Here is a 25,783-nt window from a genome sequence, read left to right on the forward strand (position 1 = left end):
AACTATTTTGTGGTTGAAAATGTTTCAACATTTCATCTAATGACAACATCTGGTTTAAGCTCTGAAACAAAATACACTTGATTAAATTCAGACAAAAACAGCGCAAGACACGAGGTCCTGAATGCAAGATGTTACATTGTTGTAATAAACCATCACCACAGTTGCTTATAACTGACACAAAACCAATTGTACCTGAACTAATGTACTCTGTAATCCATTCATGGTTCACTGTATTGAACTGAACAAAAACTTTCAGAAAATGTTATTACAGTACGACTGGCTTGATACTGCAGTTGACCTTTGCAGACAGGGTTGTTACATTAATGTAACGGCTTCTATCTTGATAAGACCTCTGTTTATCACATAGTGGACAGTTACAGCCCTAACATAATTTGACACAATGGTTCTCTGCCCTCTGCCTCACTCTCTCTCATGTCTGCCTCTTACATAGCATCAGTACCCAGCTCTCTGACCTCTCTGATGGGCCTCTTGTACAAAACAGTCATTGATTGACTCCTCTCCTTAGAAGTGTACCACACTTTTGATGAATAGAGCGAACAGATGTAGTACTATAAGATACACTGGTGACACTTATACTTTCATACTAATTTTGAAACAAAATTTAAATGTTGATACCACACACAAAATTAATCCAGATTAAATTAACATAATATAGATTTAATTAAGATGCAGTTGCTAATTACATTGAGACTGAAAACATTAAAGAATGTGTGAGACTGTCATCATTTACTCAAACCCATAAAACAACTGTCCATCTTTGGACCACAAATGAAGATTTTTTTTTAGATTCTCTCATCACTTTTATCCATCCATGGAAAAGCACATTCAACCAAAATGTTCACATATTAAAAATCACAAAAATGCGTAATACAACTTCACATGCATAACAAACATGACATGAGAGCAAACATGCATAGTATGTTTGAGCTTCTATTGACCATATTTGATGTGTTTTATGTATGTGATTTGATCAGTGTTTATATGTAAAAGCCTAAATTACATTATATGAAGTGATAATGTGTCGTCAGAAGACTTGGATTAAACTACTTAATTCATATGGATTACTTTTACGATGTAATTTTTGGATTTGGAATGACATGAGTAAATGATGACAGAATTCTCAATTTACAACAAACCCTTTAAAAACCTGGGGGGTGATGATATGATAGAAATTTACCATTACAATACTTATTAAAATAGTACCAAATTTATTAGTACATAAACTATTTTATCAAATTACACCTGGGTTAAAGAAGCAACAATTATTCACTCATCTGACTTTATGAGACATAATGGGTCTAGAGGGGGGTAATATGAGTGACTCAACATGCATGTATGACCGCCACCAAGCAATATTCCTCTGCAAAATAAGCCAATAAACTCAGATCAGTGAGCACAGGGCTTAAGCTACATTTATACATTCAGTGTTAATCTCTCTCAGTGTGTATATGACCTTCTTATGTAAAGCATTGAAAATTACAGTCATGTAATGCAAACACTAAGTAATTGACACACCTGCAGAACTATGCAGATGCTAATAACTGAAGTCATAAAATGTTCTTTCTGATAAATTACACACCTATCAACAAAGCACCTATCATAAGAATGTGAAATTCCCTGTGGACAGTTTAAGTTTACCTATGCACCTGCTATGACCACTCAGGTGACACTGATGATGCCCTGAGGATGTGGAGATCAAGGCAAACCCCGTCACGCTCTTGTCTAAAAAAAGCAACGGCATTAACAGCACCTTGCTCTTGTCAGCAGAAAGCAACCAATCCTGACACAACACTGGCTAACCCAGCACTCTATGATCATTTCGAGGCTGGATGGAAAGCAAGCTTTCTCTCAGAGTCAGCTGGTTCATGTTATGATATGTTTTGGGAATAATTTTGTGAAAGGTAAAGACTATGAGTTGATGATGTGAAGGAACGAGCGCCCCTGCTGCAGCTGATAAATTATTATTGATTTTACAAACATAAACAGCAGACAGAAGGATAAGAGAGTGTACAGAAGCAGAGAAGTGTCTGATTATATGTTCCCTTGACAATTGCAAGATAAAATATAGATTTAAAACATGCTTTCATATAAAAGAAATGCTCTCCTGAGGAGAATATTTTTAAAATGTATTACACTCTATATAAGTGCTTTGTTACATAATGGAGATGCAGTCAATTGTCTACAGTGATGGATAAAAGCCATTTTGGTGTTTGCGATCTTAAAATGATTCATTCACAAAATAACAATTTGTCATCATTTCATTCCAAAACCCATATGACTTTTGTTCATATTTGGAATACATATAAAGATATTTTGTCAATCCACTGACTGAAAGTTAATGAAACCAAATTTGTATATATATATATCTATATATATATATCTATATATATATATATATATATATATATATATATATATATATATATATATAATGTTTCTTTTTTTTTTACAAAAAGACACTGTGAAAGCTATCCATATTAATTGAGTGGTTTAATTCACATAAATAGTGAAAAAACCTTGTTAGTTCTCATGCATATTTAGCATATTAGCATATTTGATGTGCTTTTTGTGTGTGTGACATTTGATCAGTTTATGATATACAGCAATCACATCTTTTCAGAAGATTACACTTTAATTATGTCTTAAAAATGTTGGTTTGTGTCAGCGCCAATAGCCTCATAGGCTGCATGCCAAAATTTAGTGTCGTTGTGCTTTGAGCATCTCGAGTTTGGTTTCCTGGCTTGTGGACCAATCCCAATAAATATATATGTTTTTGTGGATTTTCAATGGATGGAAAAAAACATATAGAGAAAATTAAAAGTATCTTCATTTGTGTTGCAAGATGAACTAAGATCAATTGGGATGAACCGAGGGCAGGTAAATCATGACCGAATTTTTATTTGGTCATGTTAAATGAAAGAACCTATAATATTAAATGTTAGTTGATGTTTAATGTCTTTGTTACCATATTTGACGAGGCCCATGGATGCGATTGTTATTCAATGTTTAAATTTGATTTGAGATTGAATGATGGCATGGAGTACATTTCGTAGATTATACAAGAATTAATGGATTAATTTTATACTACGTTTATGTCCTAATGTCTTTTCCTTACGTGCTTACTCACCAACTTTCACAATATGAACAAACTAATGTCAGATAATGTTCATTTCATTGTAGATTGTAGGCGTTTGTGACTGATATTTGATATGAAAAGAATCTCTTTATATAATGCAGTTTACTTTGCCATTTTGGTGTTGGATTGGTGTTGAGGAAAAAAAGCTAAAGCCTCTCTAAAGATCACTAAGATGTTGAAATTTTTGCGATATCCTATATGTGAGTGTGATTGAAAATGGAAATACTAACTGTAGAAGACAAGAAAGAATCTTCTTTAGTTTAAATTAAGAAAGAGAGACTATTTATATGTACTGATGAAGCAGCTGTTCACTGTTATAAAGGGTGTTGGGGACCCAGCGATGCCGTTTGCGGTTGTACTCTCAAGGCATTTCAATGGCTCTCTCACTGTTCACAGATCCCTTGGCCGAACACACCAGCCAGTGGAAGCAAATGTTAATTAGAGCTTGTCAGCACAGCCTTGCCTTTAAAAGGGGCCGTGGAAAAGGTCAATGTATTACATTATTATTTCTTCTGCTTTGTGACACAGGAACTTTCCTCCCAAGTTTACAAGTTAGTAATGATCTGCTGAGCCACACCAGAACTGCGCTGTCCAATTAGCTAAACTCACAAAGCCATATGGCACCTGGCTATTAGAGCTTCACAGAAGTCCTTTAGATGATCTCTATGTGTTGTGAGTTATGAGTCCTCACTTATGCATTACTTTAGAAATCTGGCAACAAAACAGTTCTCCGAGATAAATCAAATGGACAATTTTATCTTCTACTTTTAGTTGACCTTTGGAAGTCTCTCTTTGGGGCTGAAAATCAAAAGAGTGCCATCTCAAAATCAGCCTAGGTAGTGTGTGTGTGCGTGGTACCCTCAGATCCATTAAGATTACATCGTCCCAGCTGCATTAGAGTCACGACAAAATTAGATCCATAAGGAACAGGTGTTCAAAATCAGCACAGAGCTGAACAGATTGAGGAGAAAGCGTGCGTCTAACGTATTTATTGGTTTCGCGAAGGAGTCAGGGTCTTAACGCTTCCAAGTCGCCACATTAACAAGATTTCATAGCAGCCAAATGAGTTTCAGGTGAGTCTCACGTTGCCAAATCTTTTCATTTCAAATTCATATCATCTTGTCATTTTAAATCCTCTGCTATGTTTGGTGATAACAGAAATGAACAGTTGCTACTGCTAGAGCTGCATCCCTAAACGTGATCGTGTACGCGGTGGAAAAATCCTCATCCAGATGAGTCTCTACATGGAAGTGGGTCATTAATCAAGTATCATTCTCGTTCAATACCAGGCGAATGGGAGGGCAGAGATTATGCAGTATTATCATCTCCACCTTCATCATCATGACATTTGTTACGCCTCACCAAAGAGGGGCAAATATTCCTCTGATGTGATGCAATGTTTCAAAATCATCTTGGGTAAAGAGACAAAGGCTCAGGCACCATGGAGGGCCGGCGGACGCAGAGTCACGCTGGCGCTTTTTAAAGATGCCCGTCCGCTGACAGAGGTGGGGGTGGTGGTTTATTACCATGTCAATGGCAGCCAAAACAGCCATGCTTTATATTCAGCACGTCCACTCGGCCCTGGCGCAGATCTCCTCCACTCACCCTGTAACCGGTCCACACGCTGGCCCAATCACAGGCCATATATTCACAAACACAGTTAGACTTTTGAAAATGACATTTCTAATCTGCAGCCTCAAGTCAGGTGGGATGATCTACAGCAGTCTACATCATTCCATATAAAACATAAATCTGACTGGCTCGTAACTTATGAACATTATAATACAGAGGCTCATGTTACTCATCCGGTGGAGCGTCTCTGCCTCGCAGAAAAGTGTCTTGCCATTTGCTTCACAAAGTTTACAGAAAATCTTCTTCTTTTTTTTCTAGAACATACTTTTTCTAGAACATAGGGAAGACCAGGAATACTTGTCACATGATGAACTTGTCACCAGATCTATATCTTAGTAAATGAGGGTTAATTAAAAAATCTAATTACTCAAATATGTGTGTGTGTTTAAATAACAACTTATTTTAATAAGCCCTTCAATATTCAAACATAATTTGTGTAAAATCTTTTGTTTGTTTTTTTTAAATCAAAAAACTGAGAAAATTGCCTTTAAAGTTGTCCAAATGAAGTTCTTAGCAATGCATAATACAATAAAATAAAGTTTTGTTATGTTTCTGGTATGAAATTTACAAAATATATAAATGGAACTTGATCTTTATTTAACATCCTAGTGATTTTTGGCATTCAAGAAAAATCGCAAATTTTTACCCACAATGTTTTTTTTGGCTAATGATAAAAATATACCCAAATGACTTAAGGTCCAGGACACACACACACACACACACACACACATATATACACATACTATATGTAAAATAGTTTGTCAAAAAATTTCTATCTTGATAAAGTAAACATAAAAAAATAAAGATCAAATACAACCAAATCAAATACAAAGACAAAAATCATGGAAATGAATCCTATGGATAGATGTTATGACTGTTATGATGAAGTAATGGCATGTTTCTTGAATATACATCTGTACCTCAGGAGGAGTGAAATGGCCTATAATAATAGCTTACATACATTTCACTTTCATTTCATTTTCTTGACAGGGTTCCAACTTATGAATATATCATAGTCTTAAATGTTTAATCAGCCTTGTAAGCTTTAATTTAATAATTACATATGTGCATGAACGAACAATAAGGATTAGAAATTAGATGCTTTCATGCACAAAACCAGCTCATTGGCTTTAAAGTGCATGAGAGTTTGCCTTGACTAGAAAGCTTTATCTTAATCTTAGTTTAGTTGTAGTTTTTGCATAACTCAAACTAATTGTTCAAAGCTGCATCATGTCGTTAGCTCATCTGGCTCGGATCATTTCCTGATCCTGTTCCCGCTCTTTCATTCCTCATCATTTCCTGTCATCTCTACACTAAAAATACAAGGCAAAAGAGACTAACTCACTAAGGCTCTACACCTTTAAACACGATGGATTCCTTTTCGGCCAGTTAGTCATCGGAGGGAGCAGATGGCTAATTTGAGGCACTTGCTGTGTGTGTTGTAGAGGATGTCATGGCTCACGTGTACACGCTAAAATAAAGAGGGCAACTGTGGTGTTTTAGGTTCATGCTGCTACATGGAGCCCAGGCATACTTGAGCTCCCTCGGGGCTCAACACGAAAGTCATTTACACTTCCACCATGCTCAGAGTCACAGTGAGTACTGTCTCTATACACACATCTTGCATTAGGGCGTAAAGATACAGCTGCTGTAGACCTCTCCTCACCCCGGAGGGAGGAGCATTGCTCCGTCACTCACCCCACAGAACACATCCGGCTACTTATCATGGACAACAGCTGGGGTGTCTGTAAATGCATATGTGGACATCCTCTGATGAGATATCAGAACATTTTTCATTTGATGAAGTAAATTATGAAATAAACTGAGGTTTTATGAGACTGCTAAAAGTGAGTATTTTTGAATTAAAATGTATTTAAAAATGTATTTAAAATTAATATTTGTTAATCAGTGTCAATGATAAATAAAATATGCAAGTTAAATCATCTAAATTATTTTTGATGTACAATTTATGAATGTGTGTGAATTTATGTATTTATTTTTATGTATTAAATTTAGTTAATTATGTAATGTAATTAAAGCCTTTTTTTAATAGGGGTGCTTGATTGCGATTTCACTTTTTTAATGTTAGTTAGTGTGTAATGTTGCTGTTTGAGCATAAACATTAAATGCAAAGTTACGACCCTGAAAGTTTAATGCAAACTATACAACCATCTTTTAAAATGATGCCAGTTTAATACCCACAAAAACAGCTCGTAGGGACTACAACAAGTTAATTTCTGGGTTTGTGACATCACAAACCCTGATAAACCCTGCCCCCAGGAACATGCAACAAAAGTGGCGGGGCCATGTTGCGCTGCTTTAGAGAAGAAGAAGAGATGTTGCCATGCTGCCAAATCAAGGGGTACACAGAAAATATCTATTCATATATGAATCGCAATGCTTGTGCGCCTGTTGCTCAGTGGTAGAGCACTCATTAGCAGCACAAAAGGTTGTGGGTTCGATTCCCAGAGAACACACTCACTGGTAAATAATAATAATAATAAAAAAAAAACTTTAGCCTGAATGCACTGTAAGTTGCTTTGGATAAAAGTCTGCTAAATGCATAAATGTAAATGTCTTCTAACAATTCTAATGGATTGACAAGTTTCTAAAGCAGTGGTTCTTAATCCTGTCCCCTGCTCTGCATCTCTCTCAATCATCATCTCATCAGCTCCAATAAAAATGTATACAGACAGACAGATATTGTTCACATAGCTATGGAAAGCATTAAACATGCGCGTGTGGCTTCCCTGCTGTATTAAATGTTTAATCAGGAAAAAAAAAAAAACATATATTAAAAGCTAACAGAAGCAGTAGCATTTACAAATAACAGCATATCTAAAAGTATGAAACAACATCAAAAAAAAAAAACCATACCATTAAGAACCGTGCATGCATAGGTTCTGCACGATCATCACTAATATTTTCTGTGTCTCAATCAGGTTCAAACTGATAAGCGATATTGACAACATAATTTTTGACAATAAAAACCGAACTAGAGCACATGCCACTGAGGTGAGGGGCGGGATGTTAAGATGAGCACTGGCGGTTCAGCCAATCACAACACACTGGACCAGCTACCAATCTGAGCCCAATGTATGTTTCTAAAGGAGGGGCTTAATAAAAACAGGAACTCATTGGAGCGCTACAGAGAAGATTCGCATGGCCCATGCGAAAGGATTACATACAAATTTATGAAGCAGTCGATATTAAACATTTTTTTTATGAAGCATTAACACATTAGATTGCACACCATAAACATAATCAAGCCTGGAAAAAATAACAGTCAACCATTTCATAAAAAAAATTATACACTTATTCAGCAAGAATTCATTCAATTGATTAAACATGTTAGAAAGCATTTATTGGGTTACAAAAATATTTCTGTTTCCAACAAATCCCGTTCTTCTGAACATTCTATTCATCAAATAATTCTGCGAGAGAGATAGAAAACTTTCACTGCTTTAATGATCATCATACTAAAATCTAAAGAATTATGTGAAACTGAAGACTGGAGTATCGGCTGCAAAAAATACAAATAAATAAAAATCAGCTTTGCCCTCAGGAATATATTACATTTTAAAATTAGGGCTGTCGAATCAAGTACAACATAAAAAATAAAAGTTTGTTTACATAATATTAGTGTGTACTGTTTATTTTCATATAGATATATACATACACACATACTACCTGTACATATTTAAGAAATATGGAGTGGAGTGATACCAATGGTAAAATAGTTGGAGTTCTGATATCTGACATGTAGTGTTCCTGTAGCTCAACTGGTAGAGCATTAGCAAGCAAGCTAGCGCAAGGTTGGGGGTTCGATTCCCCAGGAACACATGAAAATTGATAGCCTGAATGCACTGTAAGTCGCTTTGGATAAAAGCATCTGCTAAATGCATAAATGTGTTTATTTATTTATTTAATTTAATTTACATTTATATATACATTTACACCACACTCCTCTCTGCCAATGAGATTCAAGGGCCAAAACGAGAAGTGTGTGTGTGTATATATATATATATATATATATATATATATATATAAGATCAAATAAATCTCAAAGCCCACCACTAGCTCACCATCCTTACTTATCAAACAGGCCGCACACCTGCCATGACTGCATGCTCTGTCAGCTGCTTACAAAACTGCTTCAGCCTCCCCAGGAAGATCCGGTTTGACCAGACTTCACATCATCCCATATAAAGCAGAGAGGACATCTTCTCAGAAAGCAGCTGTGGTAAAATGGCTATCAGGCTGCTAAGGCACATGTAGCTTCTCCAGGTTGGAAGTGTGTGGAGTTTGTGCTTCATACAGTGATCTGCTCTAGCCTACCAGTAAAGGCCAGGCATGTTTGTGATGTGCTCTTTATCTGTCTCACAGGCCGGCTTTTCTTAAATTACCTCATTATGTTCATGACAATATCAAGTGCGCCCAGGAGGCCCATGTTCTGTACTACAGATGATGTCGGCAACTTGCTTATGCATAGTCACACGCTCCCGCCTGCTGTGCATTACAGCCGATAAGCCAGACGGGTCACAGGGCCTGTAACAGGCATCATGCAATACAAGAGTGTCTTACAATCACTGCCATTTACATGATCCCTCTTTTATTTTACAAGAGTGTGTTTCTAAGACAGGACATCCCAAGGGTAGAATGGTTATATGGCTTTATTAAACTTCACACCTTTTGGAGAAAGCATGATCTGAAATATGCACATATATTCATGACTGAACAGTATCAAAAAGAGGCACAACTGTGAAATCTTCCGGGCATCCTGTGAACCACGAGACAGGGCCTATGCCAAACATCATACAGTGTATTATAAAACAAAATTGTAATATAAAAGCCTAGCAGGAAAACAGCTTCAGCACTGCTGTGGAAGTAATTTCCCCAACTGTTATCTCGTCAATGAGAAACAGATTCAAAGTTTTGCGAGTCAATTCAAAAGCTCAAAATGTGAAAGCACCCTCTGAGAGGTAAGGCAAGATTTATTATATATATATATATATATATATATATATATATATATATATATATATATATATATATATATATATATATATATATATTTACAGAAGTCATTGATTTTTTTTCTGGCAAAAATTTGGCTCCATTATTTCTGCTGCAGTTCAAGTTTATTGTGTTTGCAGCCAAGCTCTTTCATGCCTTAAGAGGTGAACAACATTAATGCTGTTGACCTATGCAAACACAAAGAGATCATCCGACAAACAGAGAGGACGGTAATAATTACAGGGCGCAACGGTCCAGAAAACAACTCACCAAAACCAGATCAGCGACTGATGATAACTATCTCAAACACTTATGCAATGATTAGCCTCTCCATGACCCCCATCCAGCACCACAATCCAGGGGATTCTGGGGGATTAACAACATATTTGCATAATTAGGGTCAGAAACTGACAAAAACTTCATGCTAAAAAGTTCCATATAAAAGTAAGAGAGAGCATGCAATATGCATCCTTGCTGCTTAAATAGTGTTACACATAAAAAAAAATATGACACTGATCATTAGACATTGATCACTGAAGTCTAGAAATTATTCCAAAAATGAACTGCTTTGTAACAAAGTTCATTATTAAAACAGACGATCATCACGACCTTGATCCATTAGGTCAGGTCATGGAGGCTGAAGGTCAAGTCTACCTCGAGGAGAATCTTGATGCAGCCCAGTGATGTCATCTATTCACATTATGTTAATTCTGTGTGTGTATATATATATATATATATATATATATATATATATATATATATATATATATATATATATATATATATATGAACAGACTATGAAGAAATATCACCATTGGGATGCATCAAGATTCTCATTATATATGATTGCCTACAACAATACACCCAAAGTTTGTGGACAGTTATTAGATCAACTTTCCATTCTTTAAATTTTTGACATAATAACTAAATTACCAAATGTCTCTATTTACTTCCTATAATAACACATTGGCTGATGCATCATCATTCTGCACATGCTAAACATATATGTAAATATGTTACAAAGGGGAGGGGGGGCATTCTCCCCCATCTTACACTATCATTGTTATAAACATAATATTACATATGGTAAGCATAGTTAAATTACTATTTACTGTAAATTGCAATAAGTATCAGAAAGTATTTGGTTATTGGTTCTGATAAACCAATAGTCTGTGTAGCCTAAAGACATTAGTCCAAAAGATCAAATAGACCACTTATCGATTTAAACCCCTGTATCAATAACATATTGCTATTGGAACAAAACGTTCAGCTGGCATAGATTTTAATTCCTTGTATGTGCAAACAAGAGCAAATAAAGCTCTTTCTTCTGATAAAGGTCTTTCCGATTACTGTTGGCTAGCTTAAACACAATAGCGAGGAAAGTAGAGTGGTTAAACCACAAACCTTTGCTCACCATTGTGTCAATACTATTAAATTCAAAAGGTCAGATGCTCCTTGAGGATCTGAGGTCTTTAGTCCAATGTATTCAAGATTCGAGTACTCAAAATATTAGCACCAGTGAAAACAAATGCAAACTTTGACCACGGTCAAATCATATTTCCCTGTATTATGACAAAACACATCCAACAGCTAATAATTAGCAGTTTGACGTGTATTATGATTATAAAACCAGACCACCCACCTACACCTATAAGAGGTATCATTCTCACATTGGCAATCTATCAGTCTATTTCACACTACATATCATTAGAAAACACCCACTGCCAGCTCTTATACATAATTATGAACAAATATATCAAAACAAGAACAGAACAAATGTAGCATAAAGATTGTTTGCACTCAGACTGCTCTAAGGCTTTTCCCCCACTTCTTTTTTTTGTCAATCATTTGAGAGATGGGGAAGCTACTTTTATGACTGCTGATGTTTGAAGAATAGCTTTGAGAGTTCTTGCTTTTATTAAGGGCTTGTGAAGGCTCCTGTATCTTGTGTTCCACAGTTATTCTCTAAAGCATATATAATACCAGTAGCACTGAACCAGAAATCACAAAACTGTTCAAGATTGATGCAAAAAATTTTTTACATGTACACACACACAAAGAGCAAGGTCAAAGTGAGACAAAATATCAGCTTTTCAAACCTCCCAATAAAGCTATGAGCAGAATAATCTCAATTAATATATATACTGGTAGATATTCATACGTAACTGTTATTATCTTTGTACTTGCACAGTATCAATACATATAACACGTATCTGCAAATGTGTATGAATCGTCTGAAAGTTAGTCAGAAGTGGAATAGTGGGAGAGTTTGAAATTTCTACAGGTGAACCAAATTTTTCTCAGACAAAGCTCATATTTTTTTTTATAAATGAAATCCAGGTGGGATTAATAAAAGTGAAGTGATTTGCACTCTTTGTGTGGCTGAAATCAATTATAATGTGCAAACAAATAAAATGCAATTAACATGTTATTGTATTTGTGTGTATATTGAAATCCCAAGCAACTGAAATTGTTCAAATGAGGGAAATGTAGTAACTGCATTAAATAAATGTGATGGTGGTGAACTTTTAATTACCTTTTTTCACTACAAGTGCCATTAATTCATTCTACTAATTTTAATAATTCAATATTCTATGAATCTCAAAAGATTCATAAACATTTACACATTTACAAGGGGCCAAATTTTAGATTTTGTAGGTTTTGTAGGTTTGTTGTCTGCCCGAACATGCATGCATGCTGAAACCACACCACATATGAACACTTATGGATACTAATCAGGTCACATTAAGAGTGACTGTAAATCAGAATCTCTTGGGTTTTGTGAAAACCAGCAGTCACAAAGCACATTTTTCACTGCTAACCACTTTACAGTTACCAATAACAACCATAGCAGTTCAGCACATTCAGTGTTTCAGAGAACTCTTTTGTTGCCATCTTTCTGCTGTTGAGAGGCTATATTAGTTTTTGTCACCAGTCTTTGGAGACCTCTGTGATTTTATACATGGCAGTTGCAGCAAAGCTGTTTTGCTGTGTAAACTGCCTTTTGTTTTCCTTTCGAAGGTCTTCATTTCTGCTCTTGATTCCATGGACAATAAAAAAGATACAAATAAAAACAGCACCGCAGTGAGGTCTCTTTACTGCTATGAAATGCCAATATTGCTACTTTCAGCTGCAGAACACTGTCATAAAACAGAGGCATCAGAACAAACTCCTCTATCCTCTTTGACACTGACATCTTCATGTGCATCCACACCTCTAACACAGTCAACATCAACAATGCAGTATCTATTTTGAAAAATAGAGACAAGCTAAAATGATACAGCAGATGACTTTGTGGTGGTATGTTTTACAGCAAAAGAAAAAAAAAATAGTTGTTCGAATAATCACAGTATTAAGAAAGGAGGAACTTGAAATGCAATCCACAGTTAGATAAGGGTGTTTCATACAAGCTAATCATAACATAGTACTCAATATTATAATGATAAAGTAGTTCAAAAAATAAGAAATTCTATCCAAACAGGTTGTCCCCCGCGATCCGTTCGCAATCACATTCCGTGGGGATGGGGGTGGAGGTGGGTTGGGGGCTACCCCCGTGCTCCATTCGCCATGGAACCCCCTCAAGTGCTGTGCACGGTAGGCTACGATCGCACTAGTACCCCACTAAGGATGGCCCTGCCTGTATCACAGACTGAGGCTGCAGATGCATGTGGAGAATGGTGCAGGTGAACAGGCTCCTGACTCGTCATTGTTTGACAATAGCATAGTTGAGAGTGGCATCTGAGTAAATACATCAGAAGCTCTAGTTAAAGTCGTCTGCTGCCCGTGCGCAGTGACTGACAGCCTGGTGACAAGATACAAATGTGAGCCTTCATCACTCTGGGCACACACATAAACACTCGCCACCCCCGGGCTGCACTCTGAATTGCTAATTCGTTTGCCACGAAAAAAAAAAAAATGCGTTCGGAGAGGGAGGGCCGCCACTTTACATGCCTCCCATCTCCAGACTTCCTACGATGTCATCAGTTCGGGTTGTTTTTGCTGTCCCGCTGCTGGCGGATGGACTGGACAGTCTTCCATTTTCAGTGGCTTTGATAAGCCTCGATGTGGCACAGTCGGGGATGCGAGAGGGGAAATTATCAGTTAGAGATGCTGAAGCTGGGTGCACTGCAGAGAGACTTTGATTGACTTTCCACCAGGGATAAACTGTGTTTGGGCTGAACATTGATGGTTTACAGCACTGCTTGACGAAAACCAGGAGAGTCTGATGATGAGAGAAATTATTTACAAGGAGTGCTTTTGTTTTGCCTTGATGTGGATCCTCCAGTCAATATAAATGTGGAAATACAAACCAAGCCCCTGCTATAGGAGCTGAAATTTAGCTCTCCTCCCCATCTTCTTTTACTTTATACTTAATAAAAACACCACTCACAACATAGCAATTTAACTTTAGTAATGTGAAGTACTTAGTGAAGTATTCAATGGGAAACAATTATCAACAACAACAGACAGTCACATCCATCTATATCAGGGTGCTATATTTCTGGATACAGGATGACAGTTGGATAACTTCTAAAGCTGCCACTTAAACTTTTATTTAAATTACACACTTTTCGCCACAATCGTTTTCGGCAACACTTTATTTTAAGGTGTGCTTGTTACATGTTACATGTACTTACTATTATAATAACAATAAATTATGCATAATTACATGAAAGTTACCCAATTATTCAGCCAATAACAGACAGGTCTGACTAATCAAAATTGCCAGTTCAAACCACGCAATGCTCTGACTGTCAATCACCTGCATTGTCGTTTTGAATCAGCATCATTAGTGTTTCAGCATTTTGGTGAATGTGAGCTATGCTCTGATTATAAATCATAATTTTGTCAGCTCCTGAAATGGTTCATACCATCGATATTACTCTTGGATGATAGAAGGACGCAGTTATTGCATGGATGGAGCAAGAATAATGTGTCTTAAATGCATGCACATAGTTCAGTTGAATGGTAAAATTAGCCCTCTTTAACAGTGCAGTTAAACTAAATGTACATAGCTAAAATAACCTCAACACTAACAACAACATTAAAATAAAACAGCATGCATTTTATGTGCATCTGGCTGATAGATCAACCATGACATTTATCTGTCAATTCGATGCATTTAAAATCATTTATTCTGTGTGCATGCTTTGGATGTGTGAGCACATGGGCGTATAAACAAGATGGTCTATGTATGACCGGACGATTTATTCATATCCAAAACGAGACAATGTGAAGATTAGCAGAGCACTAAACACTCTCATGCAGTGCATGTTACATTCATACTCGAAGCCGGAGGGCGTTTTCATGCAGAAAGTCCAAAACAGCATAGCAGAAGTAATAACTTATGAGATGCAGGAAATCCGTAATATGGACAAAGGCATCCCACTATTACTGTAGCTAAAAAAGGTAATTTCAGGTAATTTTGAGGTAATAAATATATGGATATATAGAGTTGGCAAAAAGTTCCCACTATATCATAAAAATACGGGTATCAGTATCAGCGAGTTCTAGGCACAGTATTTATCTGGTAATGGTATCAGTGCAACCTGGTTTAAATTACAACCAGAGGATTGCAGGTTTAATAGAAATTCATCGCATGCAGGAAGAGCAATCTGCACTTCTGTACTTGATTGTTTTCTGCTTATGCCGTACACGGTAACATATGCCAAAACAAGATTTTATAATTGATGTGATACCTATGTGAGTGCGTTCTGCAACAGATGGGTTCCACCAGGTCTGAAATAGATGGGATTAGCCAGAGAGCAGCCTCGTCCTTTATGGAGAGATCTTTGTGTTCTGGCCAGAGCTCTGTCTGGGGACTTGTGCCTTGGCTAGTGGGGGTAACAGATGGGTTTCCCCATCTGATGCATGTACATGCAGCACTGACTCATATAATTCCATTCATCTTTTAAACAAGTTTGGTGAAAAATCAATTTCAGGCAATTCAATAACAAAATGCTTGGGACAGGAAATTAAGATATGAAGTGGTTGTTAATTTGCTGAAAGGCCTTTTGTACAGCACATCAATAGCATGCACCGTGAACTTTAGCAACTCAGCGTTACAAGGGTTCGGCTTTCTGCATTTATGAACTTTGTGGTTCAACAAACCTGCTTCTCGATAAGGAACACTTCAAGCTTGTCTCTGAGAGCCTCTCAGGAAGGGATTTTCATCTGCTTGCCAGGTGTGCAACACATCTCCCCCACTTGTCATCTATTGTGAGTCTCTCTTGTGCTCCAGAACATGAAATGTTAATGCATAAATGACCAAAAAAAGATTTCCATTAAGCCAAAGACCTGAAAAGACAGAACTACAAAGCACTGAGTAAAACACACATCTCTAGTACTGATTTGTAAGGAACTGAAATGTTCAGGCAATAGTACGATGGCAAAGTTTCTCTTTTCATCATACTGATGACAGCTCTCCGGTGCATTTGGCCATTTTCTTTGGAAACAGCCACAGTACAGCCAGGGAAATGTGGCGTATAGAAAACATTGTCTTGCACCTTCAAGATCACATACCGCCCTGCAGAGCGCACATATAAACTGTGGATAGACATAAGGGTAAATGCCGCCGAGGTACCCTGTGATTGCAAAACTCGACATTAAAGCGCCTCTGACAGACTTTAAAGCATTTTAAGCGACTCCAGGCATGGTTTGAGAACCTACAGAGAATGTGAAATGATCAGGCCCCCACACACTCCATAATCTCCATGACTCTCCACGCTAAAGCTGATAAATTGTATTAGATTTCCTTTTAATACACAAGGCTAGGACCGAGCCAGCCTCTGAAGTTTGGGCACATCTCTTTTCCCCCAGACGCAGTGTCTGGGGTGACATGAGGAATTTAACTCAAATTCCAATGGGAACACACCAATCAGGTAGATGTATTACAGACCTGACTTGATCAACAGATCTTGTACTCCGCTCTCAGAACACCCACTCCACATCCAATTTTTATTTATCTGTTTTCTACCAAACCTGGTTCTCTCCCTTACAATCTAAGAACTCTTTCGCTATTCTATCTTTTTTCCGCCCTACAAATAGGCAGGTTGGCTTGCACAGCTCTATAATGATTCAACAAGCATACTCCCTTTAGTGTGGAAGCCACAACATTAATGTAGCCTCTCGCAAGTCCACTAACAGGTGAGGTGATCGAATTCAAAGCAGGTTCCAGTCCGGCTCGGAGTCAGTCGGGACACTGCTTAACATTCAAATCATGAGGCTTCTGGCTAGTTTTAAAAAAGAAATGTCAGGTCATTATAGATTGCAATTTTTGCCTGAGTAAAATGAATACATGAAATCTTTATTACCCACCAGACACCGGGCAGGGGTGGAGCGACAGCTTCAGAATAACTCGGATTCTATTCTCTCCCACCTTCCCTGGGCACATCAGAGAAAGTTTTCTCTTTTTTTCCCCCTCATGCTTCTTTTACAAGTTCTCGGGCCTGTCATGTCAGGGTCAGTCTCTAATCACGCAAGGGCTTGATCAAAGCACCAGGAGTGAGGAAAGGAACACAGAGCCTAATTTCTCAGAGGCCAGGAATTAATACCGCTCCCCTGTCAGTGCAGAAACCCCAGCACACCCTCTCCCACCCCTTCCAGCCTCTCACCAGGCCTGACGGCTCCTGCACCTGTTGTAATCAGGATGATTAAGTATATAAGGAGAATCCCAAATATACTCTCGCCAGATAGATGATAGAGCCGATAGCAGACAGAGCCTAGCCAGAGTCTGTGAGCAAACTGATTAAAAAGCTTCTAAAGTTTGGGACTCTCTGGAATGAGCTTGCTTCGAATCCTGACATCAGTATGTTACAGAGCACACTCTTTTATCTTGTCTTGTGAGCGAGGACGGTTATTGTTGAGAAAGATTTGTTTTACGTCAAATTTTGCATACATTTCTAAGAGGCGAATGCATAATATACATATAAAGGTACACACATGCATATAAAGGTTTAAAAATGTCTACATTGTAAAATAAATATGGCCAATAGGACAATAAGTTGGCTGCACACAGACACTGAATAGGGTAAAATGCAGAATCAAAATATTTTTCACATTTATAAAGTGTGTAGTTGATATCACTGCACAGACTAATTCAGAACTGTGCTGTCATATATGTAAGCATTAGAAATAAAAGCATTAGAAATTAACATTGTAATTGAAGAAGTCTAAAGAAGGCAAAGAAATGCAATCTTTAAATCTCCTGGACCAACCAATCATATTTAATGTTATATGATAAACATAATATTTTAATATATATTATATTATAACATGCACTAATAATTATTATAATTTTAGTTATTAAATAAAAAAAAAAATATTTTTTTTTATATGATTTGAATAATAATTACTATTATTATTATTCAATTGTGTGATTAATTATTTAAAAGTTGTCTATAATGGTCTTCCAAATGGAATAATAATAAAATGTATATTTTTTATAGTTGAAATATGCAGACTTTCCCCTATACATTTATATTTTTATTTTTGACTGAGCACCTACATTTAGATTTGTTGGCATGTGCATGCTTTTGTTATTTTTAATAGCTAAGCATTTCCATAATAACAGCTTCCTAGGTTTAGCTTGAAAGGCTAAAACCTGCATACACCACACTTTCTGCTTTTACTGATTGGGTTGAGCAGGCTGATCATAACCAGCCCAAAAATCACTCTGGGTGCAGTGCTGTATACACTATTTTATCAACCAAATGGAAAGATCACATTCTATCTTTGGAGGTAATTTTTGGCCCATGAAACACACAGAAAAGACAGCATAATTGAGTGAGACATCTCACCTCAATTATAGGTTCTCTGTTAATGAGAAAGGTGAGAAATCTGTCTTGCATGGTCAAATTAAGCTGCTTCAAAGCTTGTTTGCAACATCTTCTATGCCTAGCATCCTTTCGCAGAACACCCTAGACTGTCGAGTCGAGTTACCAAGGTCAAAGTAAAGAGCTGATACCGCTGGGCCAATCTCATATCCACCATTACTCTCTCTTCATACCCCATGCTGAGTCCTTGCAATACAGCCTCTTTGGGAGGCCTAGCATGACACGAAAACCACTAGAGACTGGGGTGGACTGACATTCACTTCATCTGGCGAAACGGCACTAATTTGAACAGATGCTGAGAGCATGAAAGAAGCATCGCATTTACAGTATCCGCTCATCTGAGTGTCGACTGCTCTATGAGGCTCTGTGGCCTAATGATGGGCAGGTTATATGATTCTTGCGTTTGTACATGCCCTGCTGTCAACAAGCCCCTTGACTCCTTTCGTTTGCTGCTCCGGTGAGCAGGGACACTTATCTGCGAGAAATGAAATCAAGGGTAATTGCATGTTCATGCCACAGAAAACGGCAACTACCAGACAGCGGGAGACTCCTTCCTTTCACCAAATTATCCTGCTAACAGTCTGCTTCCAACTTGTTCTGTTAAACATCCTGTAGAAGATTTTCCTCGCTCCGTATGTACAATTTAATACAAATCTTTCTCTCAGTAAGTCTCTCTCTATCTTTCTCTGTTTCTGTCGTATGTACCTGCCAGGGGCATTTTCTGTGAGAATAGATGCAGTGCAGTGAAATTAATCAACAGTGCAAAAATAGATAAAAACAAAAATTATGTAATTCGAGATTAAATCATGTGTAAATCTTTTATTTTTCATAAGTGACATGGTCCAGCAGTGAAACCATCATCTGTTTGGTTAGGTGGGGAGGAAATCAGTTGTACTGTTTTAGTCACTCTGATTGGCTGAAATTTCTGTCTGTGTTATAAAATCTGCCTATCATTTTCAAAAATAGTCAAACTGGTAAACATGGACAGTTGAATTGCAAAGTAAACAACTCACCCACAAAAAATGATCACCACTTTCACCCTAAATGGAAATGACCTTAAAATGCTGACCTGTAAACCACTTAGTTTGGTAAATTAAATCACCTCTGTGTCTGTGACCTTCATGACAAATGCGGCAATTTTCAAGCATTTAAAGACTAATGGTCCACAAAAAAATGTCGAACAACAGTTCGTAATAACATATTAAAGACAGAAGAAATAGTTGAAAAAGTGTGTTGATATAACCAAGCAAAAACTAAATAAATAAATAAAATAAAACATTCCTTATCATTAATAATATAAATGGTGATCCGCATGGCTTTAACCCATAAACATCAAATGAAACTGGAACATGAATTTAAAATGGACTAAAAACCCAAACAAAGAGACAATCTGCATTTCAGAGGTCCAACACATGATCATGTAGACATTCAAAATAATTCCACTCAAATTTGATACATTCTCACACTTTAAAAATAAGCAACATATTTTCCAGTCCATCAACAAATAATTTCAAACTGAACAATAGTGCTCTAAATGTTAAAGATTTGTGGCAGTAGTTGAGATAGTCTAAAAATGTAAATGTATCATGCCGTGTTGAGCTGTTTTCTTTTTGATTAACAGTGAAAAGACACTAATAACATGACGTGCAAAATGTCTAATAAATAATTTAAACAAACCTAGAGCAAGCTTGTGATATAAAGTTAATTTCCGAGTCAACAACCTTGTGGACACCCCTAAACGTACACAAAGTTGTTTCTATTCAGTGTAAAGACACTGCATGTTTAATTCATCGTGAGCTTTTCAAACCAGAGTTCACAGGCTCTTACATATTCCAAGCAGGCAGACCAACGAGGTCTCACTCTTGCTCCGCGGTTCACACCTTTTGTCTGCAAATCCTCACACTCCTATTTTAATGAAATGCTAATCCCAGGCAAGTTATTCCACTGTTTGGGTTGGAAATGCTTGTATTTATGCAACATCCAAGTACAAGCTCTGTCTACAGAGATCAAGCCACACTCCAAGAGCTGCATTCATAAAAAAGAGAAAGAGAAAGAGAGAAACAGAAAGAGAGAGAGGTGACCTCGTCGTGCGCTTCATTACACCTGCTGCATTGCTGCCTTTTCATGTATAATCTAAAGCTTTCCACTCAGTTTCACTGACTCATTTCTATGCGGTTTTATTATTGGTTCAAAAGTTGTCAAAGAGGGACTTTGTGAATGTTGTGGTTCCATCACATGTGAAGGCAGACTGAAATATGCACTGTTTTCTGTCGAAGAAATTTGCAGTGGCCTTGAGGTAAAAAAAAGAAAAAAGAAAAATGCCTGGCATCGGGCTCAGTTTCATCTCAATTACGCATTAAATGAGGACACGATTATATGAAATACACTGAGTGTTGATCTAAAATGGGATGCGTTTTACGAACAATTAGAATATCTTCCAGAGATTGAATGATTCCTCTGCGTCACTGCTGGGAGAACCAACACAAGTAGCAGCACTACATTAACTGTTATTTCATCTGTTTCAGTTTTGATATTGTCACTGACTGAGATTTATTACATTAGCATAATTCACCTTTAAAATTCAACAAGCTCAACAAAGTCAAAAGTCAACAAGAATTTTGCTTTTTAAAAGTAAATTCACCATTTTTAAACCGACAAATAAGACACAAATACTGATACACTACTGGGTTGCAGTGTAGCCTGCTACTGTCCCTTACACATGTCTTTCAACTACAGCTTATAAATTATAAGCAGCATTTAGTTTCAAAGGTCCTTCCTCAGCATTGATCTTTGTTAGCAGTCGAGGCTGGATGGGAAGAACCCACTCAGCTCACACTGTGGAATATGATGTTTGTACCAAAATATCACCTTCTGAAAACACACATTCACTCTCTACTTGGCAATTGGGATTCTGGGCTCCATTCAAGGGGCTTATGCATATAAACGAAATGTTAACATGTTCTTCATTTTCCCAAGAACAGGGCATGAAGGTCAAGAGGGGAAGAAAAGAGAGGGGGAAAACTGTACCGTGATTTGTGACTGAACATCTGTGACATTTATTCCTGGTCTTAACGGATTCTTCCTGAGCTGCTCCATTAGCTGTTCTTTAATCCCAACGAGAATGTCAAGGGCAATTGTAAACACGAGCCAGAGTTCTATCCCTCATTAAAAGATGTATTTACTTTAAATTATGCTTTTATCATTGGCCACGGATGAAAAATCATTCATGAGGAATCATTTCAGTTTTGCAGTTCTCATTGACATTTTGCTATTTTGGAAATGCATTTTGGGAAATATGCTACATGGAAAAGGACAACTTCTATTCTGGCAAATTCATGTGGCCAAAAATGCAAAAGCCACTATAATGAAAGCAGTATTAATGCAAAGTTCCCTAAAAGTAGACCCATACAAAAATCTCAGAACTCTCAGGAGTGGAATTATGAAGCCAATTTGAAATGAATTAAAGGACTAGACTTCTTTTGTTTCGAATGATTTCCCATTTTAAAATGAACAGGTCTACTCAGCATGAAACACTTACCAAACAGAAGTCAATTCATTTGTTCTGCTTCCTGTTACAAAAAAAGAAAAAAAAATCCTTGTACAATTCTGCGGCGAGTCACACAATTGTTTGCTTTTAGATTTTATATCGAGCTCATAAACGGAGCTCATTCTGCCAGGGAAAGCCAGGGACATGACACGATATTAACAGCCTAGCATCTCTCTCCCTGCCTCTCCCGGGACACAAGTGTTAATCGGAGCCATCAGGTCCTTTCCTGCTGGATCAATGTCAGCACAAATTTCAGATTGCTTTCCTGATGCACGCCAACTTATCTGTGATTCAACTTTAATAGGTTATTGAACGGCACAAGCATTTAGGCAGCAGGGCTGTATTTCAAGTTATTGACAATCAAATCCACACAACTTTCTCATTACCATACATTAGGACAAACAGAATTAATCTTTGGGGGCACTGTCAGGTGAAAGGACAACACTGTGATTGAAAGAGGTCACAACCTGGGTTGTGGAAAAATGCATTACTAATATTCAGTTGATATCTCTTTTCTATATTTTTACCAATTTTCTATCATATATTGAGCTGAATATATCTTTCAAAACAAACTTAAGAATTCTACCAATGCAAAATAAGAAATATGTAATATTGCACATTATTTATAGGTCAATAATCAAATAAGAACAAGTATATGTTTGTGGCAGCTTGAGTGCATGTTGACACTGCAAAAACGTACAATACTAAAAAAAAAAAAAAAAATCCATATTGTCACTCAAATTATTATTATTTTTTTTTTTCAAAAGTTACAGGAAAGACATTTCTCACAGAATATGATAATAAATCATTGTATTTTAAATGTTCTATTCTTCAAAGATTAAAAAAAAAATGTTTCCAATGTTAAGCAACATATAAAAAATATTTAGAGCATATTTAGTATAGGGACCCTTTAACTAGTTGCTTATTAGCATGCATATTATCTACATATTGGCTGTTTATTAATATTTAAAAAGTTCATATTCTGCATGAGCATATTCTACATCGCTAATCGTATAACAACTACCTTGCCAGCTATCAATAAGCAGCAAATTAGGAGTTTATTGATGCAAAAATCATAGTTTATATATATATTGTAACAGTATTACTGTATTTTTGAGCATTACATGCTGCCATGTTGAACATAGGGCACCATTAAAAAAAAAATCATACTGACCCCAAACTTTTAAATCGAAGTCTATGTTTGTCAAAATGAAAAGTACTACTATTAAACCAGACAAATGTGAAATCAAAACATATTCACTAGTGGTCTCAGAGTAGTGGGATGCCACTGTATATATAGAAACTGGTTTCTAAAAAAAAGTCCAACAGAGTCTAGCTGAATATCGAACACTGAAATGTGTTCCCTCTGTTGGTGAGGAATGTGTCGAAAACACTGGGTGGCCGTTTAGTGGGTCCCAGCTGCTGCCAGCAGTTCTTATACTGCAAATGTCCGCCATGGCCTTGAATCACACAGAGCAAATTTCACATCAAAAGCAAGAGACTTCACACAGGCGCCGAACTAACAGTACTCTCTTAGAGCTGAGGGAGAATGTGGGAAACCTTTTTTAAAAGAAGACTGAGCTACATACATCTACTGTCTGGGAGTAAAAATGTATTACAATAAAAGCTAATCACTTACAAAAAAAGCACAATTTTCTTCCCGTCCTTCAAACTCGGTTGAATTCGAAAAGAAGAAAATGGGACAGGATAGGTACCCAGAATTATGATTTACATATTCACATCAGGGCTCTGTTTTGGCTGGTTCTGTGACCACAAACAGCTTTAGCCTACAGCATGTGTGACTACAGCTTACTGTAGTAAACAGCCTCAGCCATTAGTGCTCCAAAGGTGTCAGAAAAATTTCACTCAGTATGTCAGCGCCCTGATTATCAACACTGAAATCCTGCCGGCTGCTGCAAACTCGCCCGAATTTCTCCTGAAGGTGCTTTACACGACCATTTATTTTAATAACTGAATTCATAACTTGCCACATTGCAAACACAAACCTTAGCTGCAAAGATAAAAGAAGACAGTTTAAAAGTTAGCAATAGCATCCATTCCTACCTTTGTGTATTCTGCTAAATTACAAAACAATTATTCTCCCCAAGGACATTTCCAATGCACAGTCATGCAATTTTCATACTATGGGTCTTTAAAGAACACAGCTGAATAAATAGATGCTGCATCACCTCATTTCACTGTGCAGCATGATGCAAAGTAATTTTGTCCTTTCTAGTGGCTTCATTACAGTCTAATGTGTTCTTCAGGACACTTCATAACCGAAAAGTACTTGGATGGGAAAATGAGGGGTGGCGAATCAAGCAGAGCTTGATGAATTAGATGACATTTCCATGCATCTGAAGGTCGAGTGGTTTGTCAACATCGATGAAACCTTGAGATGTATGACTGGCTGATGCACCGCATACCTCCTTGTGAACCTCATTGTCTGCTGGCAGGAAAACACATAGGGAGGTTTGTGTGCATATAGACTATATAATTTTTTTTGTATTCAAACGGATGAGTCTCTTTAATTGTGTAAAGGAATCATTTTGTGTGTTTACGAGTGCCTAGGGCCGTTATAGATAGTTAGTTGTCCAAAGTGCCCCATTCTAAGCTCCTCGTTAAGACTCACTTGTTGCCAGATAATTACAGTCACGCAGGAGCACTTTCAGTATCATTTACCACACGCTTATTAGTTGTAACAAATAAACATACCAAATAAAATTACTAGAGAGTTATTGGAGATTACTTTCAACCAAATGGATCTAAGTTTACAATACCCACACCAAAACGTGTTTTCATTTACAAGCTAAGGGCCCTGAACATTTTTCATAAGCCCTATCAAATATCACACAAAAACAGTTCTACCAATGGACCAATGAAAGTCAATAAAAATTTAAATGAATGCAAATTATCTAAAACTGTTAATCCACAAAATGTATCCATTTCACTGCTTCTCGCAGAAGAAAAACAAAATGACACTCCCCTGTGGAAGCTTGTGTTGAAGAGCCTTCAGCTCTGCTATTTGTGCTGAGAGAGGGAAAGAGGGTGAAGAGGTGCGGCATTCTGCATTCGTCTCCTGAGGGAAGGATTAAAGCAAATGGGTTTGTTGCTCAAAACAGAGATGAACATATTCGCTCTTTGTTTGACTAGGAAGGTTTAGATTCATTGTGCAAGCACCAAATGAAAATACTCACCATTTGTTTGACTGCAAGATTTGGATTCATTGTATTTGTATACAGGCTATTTTTGATAAGCAGTTGATTGTGTGTTCATAGTTTCATAGCAGTTTGACAATTCTATTTACTTTAATTAAAAAGAAGACCTGTATAAATATATAAATAAAAAACAAACTGAATTCATGTTGCCATTGCAATTCAAAGAGAATTAGAGATGCTGATTGCTATTCGTATTGGACCTGTCTGTACAAGGAATTCCGGGTGTCAACACAAATTTTACGAAACAATACACATTGCTTCGTAATGTGTGCAAGTGTACAAACAAACCCCAAAGATCAGCAAAAGGCAGTGCCAAGTGTGTGACATTCGACATAATTCAGAGCGCAGGGTAATCGTCCAACCAAGCAAACATGCCAGC

General features: G+C 37.0%; 1 protein-coding gene and 1 pseudogene across 1 annotated transcript in view; one reads left to right on the forward strand and one right to left on the reverse strand.

Annotated features, from left to right (window-relative positions):
• asic4a (acid-sensing (proton-gated) ion channel family member 4a) overlaps positions 1–25,783 on the reverse strand; it is an 82,600-nt gene that overhangs the window by 44,966 nt on the left and 11,851 nt on the right. The window lies entirely within an intron of this gene.
• LOC113109405 (uncharacterized) lies at positions 7,892–8,010 on the forward strand (annotated as a pseudogene).

The sequence above is a fragment of the Carassius auratus genome, chromosome 9 (assembly GCF_003368295.1).
Source record: "Carassius auratus strain Wakin chromosome 9, ASM336829v1, whole genome shotgun sequence".
Taxonomy (NCBI): Eukaryota; Metazoa; Chordata; class Actinopteri; order Cypriniformes; family Cyprinidae; genus Carassius; species Carassius auratus.